Genomic DNA, 5,170 nt, shown 5'->3' on the forward strand with positions numbered 1-5,170 from the left:
GTCCAAGTTTTTTCGCCATATAAAAGGAGATGCATGATGAGAGATTTGTAGAGCGTGACATTTGTTCGCCGAGAGAGGGCTCTATTTTTCAATTACCTACCGACCCCAAAGTAGCACCTGTTGGCAAGAGTAATTCTTCGCTTAATCTCCAGGCTGACATTGTTGGTGGTCTTTATGCTGGATCCTAGGCAGACAAACTTCCTTCACTACTTCAAAGTTATAGCTGCCAATAGTGTGGCGTATGTCTCGAAACGAGTGCTCTTTATATGTTGCCAGGAGGTATGTTGTCTTGCCCTCGTTCACCCCTAGGCTTATGTACCGTTGTAGCTTCTTTTTCTAAACTGGAAAATGCTGCGGTTACGCCCCTTTTTTCAGACCTACGATCATTTGCATATGCCAGCAGCATCTACATATGCACAGGTGGAAAGATTTTAAATACTTCACGTCTGTTGTAAGAATACTAAACTGTGATTAAGGGCCCAAAGAGTAGTGCGAGTAAATGAATTTGAATATTCGTGTCAAAGTTCAGTTTTATTTTTTAAATGTTTTTGTAGGGTAATCGCCGCATAATGTATGCTACGACTTATACTAATTATTCACGCTGTGTTTCTAGAACAATGACGTAATGTCTCATTAGTCTATACGTAAAGGCATCACGTATTCTTGGGAAGGTACCAGAGTTGGAAATTATGTAGAATTTCTGACTCCCCAGCTTAAGAGCTCTGCTTTGGCGGAAAGCTACCCTCGATCCCAGGTATGTACATTGGTTCAAAGAATGTTCCAAGGATGAAAGATAGATCAGGTGTAGGTAGCTATGAACCCGGCACCAAACTTTCAGTTAGGAAGATGTTGAAACTAGCTGACCAACCGTCCATTTAGAGGAGGATTGTCCTCCTCAAACGTGATTTGTCCTCCTCAAAAATATTGTCCTTCTCTGCCCCCGTTAGAGAAAAAATGTTCTCCTTTTTAAGTTTTAGGTTTTCAAAACATTTCGTTCAAAATATTATTGTTTCCTAATCGTATTGAATAAATACAAAATTATAATCGAACTTTGACGAAAGACGAAGAACAAGAGCCATTTATTTTCCCAATTTTTAATTTCTAATCGCTATTTGCATATTTACTTGCTATCTGGCAACGAAATAAGTAATTGCCTCAAGCTTTTGGTGTGAAATGGCATAAAAAATATCTATGACCAGCTACGGCTATACAAATTCTCGCAATTGAATTTCATTCATTTCACAGCTTACAAAAAAATCTAGAATTAAAAATTTCATTTGGCTTTCTCGTTGATTGCTTTCTATCATAGAGGACAATGTGGCTGCCATTCATTTATCCCATATAAATTCGTGACAGCCTATTGCCAATTTGCTTGTTTAGCGGTAATAGTAGTTGTTGTTCGAACATCTGTTGCTGCGGTCAATTTATTGATTGCTTTGCTGTGTTTTGTAATCGCTGATTACTATGTTTTTCTTGTACTCGATGTGGCTATGCAATGGTGTTAAATTGATTATTGTTGTTGCTGCCACTAATTGCTACTCCAGCACAGTAAATGCCATGCAGATTGCCAACACTCGTCTTTTATTTTGCGAACGCACTGTCGCGATGAGCGACTTCATATTTCGTAAGCATGATATTACATCGTCCTAGGGCAAAACTTCTATCAATATTAGAGCCATAATAGGATGCCAAAAGGAAGCAGTTCTTTCTCCCATACTTTGGTCTCTTGCGATGGATGACCTCCTAATAAAATTAAAAGATTGTGACCGTTATCTACGCAGACAACATGTGTTATGGAGGAAATCGCTAGCTTAGTTTGACACATTTTGAGTGCAGCTACTCGTGGGATCAAACTGGTATGTCAGCGGGGGTTTCAGTATAAATTTCCAAAACAGCTGTTATTTTAAAGTTAACAAGAAAAGGTTACCCTTGGGGGGATAGTGGTTGGACAAGGGCTTTGAATTAATGTTTAACAGATTAGTTTGAAACTCATATCTCGTGAAAACTTCTAGTAAGGGACCTGAGCCATGTGAGCCTGTAGAAAATTTTTTGCCTCCAAAAAGCTAAGAAAAACTGCCGTATCACATTTCAGTAAACTTCAAGGGTTTACTATACTCTCAGTAACAGAATTTTTTCAGCCCCGGTGTGGGGAGATACTTCTCTAGTTATAGCGGGGCTATTCCCTCTTGATATTGAGGCACAAGTGCAAAGCGAGGTCATCCAAACACTAGGTGCGAGGTTTACAAGAGCGCAGCTAGACAACGGGTTATGCAAGGTGGGGTGCTGCGTCAATGGAAACTGCCACAGGACAGATATTATTTCAAGCCGAAGTGATAGTAATTTCGACTTGTGCCAGACTGAACCTTGAAAACGGTGTTGCGAGCCGCATTTTTATGTAGTTAGATTGTCAGGCAGTGAGGTGACCATGAGGTGCCTAACCAAAAGGATGACCACCTTAACGGTCTTTTAGGAATGTACCAGGCGAGCAAACTACTTAGCCTTTTTAAAACGTTATTTTATGTTCTATTTCAAAGAGCCTCAATACTTTCAATGAAGCGATCACCTGTCAATGCGTCCGCCATCTCTTCTAAATCTCCCGTTAAGCGATTCTTTATAAAAATCAACAACTACTTGCCAATGGTAAAAGCTTGCTTGAGTAGAAGATTTTAGTACGAGACGTTTTATTTCGTTCAATATACATATATTCTTCAACACAAATAATAGCAACAGGCGAAGCAATACAAACTGAAGCTAATTTCGAATTCGAACATAGATTGAGATATTGGTTTACAGCAATTTGCTTGACGTTGCTGGCGGAAGGTTACAACCGAATTAAGAGGCCACACGTATTATATTCGATAAACTGAAATACGTATACCAACACATGGATGGTTCTGCAGCTGCAGTCGCCGAGAGCTTCGCTTCCACTCACTGAAAAAACAGTCTATATAATTCATTACAACAGACACCAAGTCCTTCCTACGTGTTTGAAAAAAAAAAGAAATATAAAACACGTGGATATTTAACTGGCTGCAGACTATGGAGTGATTTTTTAAGCAATGATAATATTAGAGAGCCTAAGGGTTATAAATTTTATTTAAAACAAGTAAGAAAGTCTAAGTTCGGGCGGAGCCGAATATTAGATACCCGGCGCAAGTAAAAAAAAAATAAATTACAATCGGACGGACAATAGTTCTGCGTAGTCATTATTTTTGTTTTCTTCGACCAAAAAGTCTTCGACAGGCCCACACGGCTCTGATGGCTTTACTAAGAGTTTTGTCTATATGGGAATTCCCACTTAGTCTCTTATCCAGGGTAACCCCAAGATATTTGACTTCGCCTGAGTATTCAAGCACTGTTTCACCAAGGGTAACCGAACCAAGGTTCGGCTTGCACCTTCTTGTAAACGGTACCAGAAAAGTGAGTTTATATTGATGTTCTCATTGGCACACCAGTTTGATACCACGCGCAGAGCTGGACTCATAATGTCTGATACAGCGTCGTCAGCATACCAAATATCACCTAAAGCCTTTTGCTGTAGTTTGATTCAGAGGTCTTACACCATGAGAGGCCAGAGTAGAGGGAAAAGAACACCTCCCTTTGGACACTCTCTTATGGCTATAATGTTAACAGATCTGTTGCCTAGGGAAGATGTGATATCGCGCTCACGAAGCATGGGGTCGATCCGCCCGACAGTGAACAGATCTATGCCTCGTTGGACCATGCCCTTAAGATAGACCCGTAGGTGGCATTATCAAGAGTCCCTTCGATGTCCCGGAAGGTGTGTAAAGCAACCTCCTTAAAATCGACAGCCCTTTCGATCTTACCAACCAAAAAGTGTAGGACAGAATCGGTTGACTGTCCTTTGAAATAAACTTCAGGTAACCTAGCTAATAAATATTAGCTTTCTTAGCAGAGGTATGTCTTGTGTATGCTTGCATATGTATGTCCGTGCATACCGGCATATACGTACATATACGTATGTCGGTTAGGGCGGGTAAATTTTTATAGGAGATATTTTCGACTATGCTCGTATAGCGTCGAAGGATTCTATGTGTAAGTTTAAGGAAATTTTCCAAAGAAATCATGGGTCGAAAATCAAGTTGGAGTTTGCCAATTGGCGAAAAAAAGTTTCTTAGCATTTTGCTGTGTTGTCGTAAAGAAGTCCTTAAATTTTGGGTAAAAACATACTGTTAGGGTTTTGTTGCTATGACGAATCTATTTCTGCACTTATATGTTTTTTAAAACTTCCACCAGAGGGCGCAACATTTTGAAAGGTTTTCTTCGAAACCTATTATCGCTATTTGGCAAACTCCGGTTTCTCCCGGAAAATTTGCTTAGAACTACATGTAGAATACTCCAGTGCTATACGCGCATATTAAAAAAAGTTTACCCATATTTAAAATATAAACGGTAATCAATTTCTAAAAATGTATAATGTATTTGCTTATCAAAACATATTTACATATTTGTTCGTATATATGCGCACATACATATATATCAACAATCTTGACACATGTGAACTTATACGGTAGTTTAAGTAAACATTGAATGCCTTGATCAAAAGGTATTTTGTAGCTGCCATCGTTTGCACTTCCTATTGTTTACACTTCCTTTTGGTGGTGCCGATTGCCATGTCGTTGTTGTACCGCCGTTGGGCAAGGACATTGCTGACTTTTCTCTGTGGCTGCCAACAAAAGCAGTGCGTCTACGCCATTCTAGCCAACTGAATGCTGTTACATCCACTGTCTCCGGCGATGCTGTGACAACTATTGTTGCGCAGCATTACCACCAGTCTGCAGCTTGGCCATCATTGCTTGCGGCACAATATGCTGTCGTTGCTTGCCACTTGAGCAATATCTCATTTCTATATGCATTGCAACAAAAAAAAAAAAAATATGAAATCCGCTTTGTCATTGAAACTGTTGAAAGGCATTAAACGATTTAACTGCGCCACCTTCACTTCGGTAAGCAGCACCAACACTCCACCCATCGACAACGAGTTCAGTGTTCCATTTGCTTCACGCCACCACTAAATTTATGACGTTCCATATATGGCTACATATGTATGTATGTACACGGGGAATATGAAATTGGTTTATAGATATTGTAGGCTGATATCTGTATGTGTCTATACATATGTGCCAGAGAATTATGAGTATTGCTTCGG

Source organism: Rhagoletis pomonella, unplaced genomic scaffold, assembly GCF_013731165.1.
Source record: "Rhagoletis pomonella isolate Grant_MI unplaced genomic scaffold, Rhpom_1.0 Rhpom_scaffold_00004, whole genome shotgun sequence".
In the NCBI taxonomy this organism is placed as follows: domain Eukaryota; kingdom Metazoa; phylum Arthropoda; class Insecta; order Diptera; family Tephritidae; genus Rhagoletis; species Rhagoletis pomonella.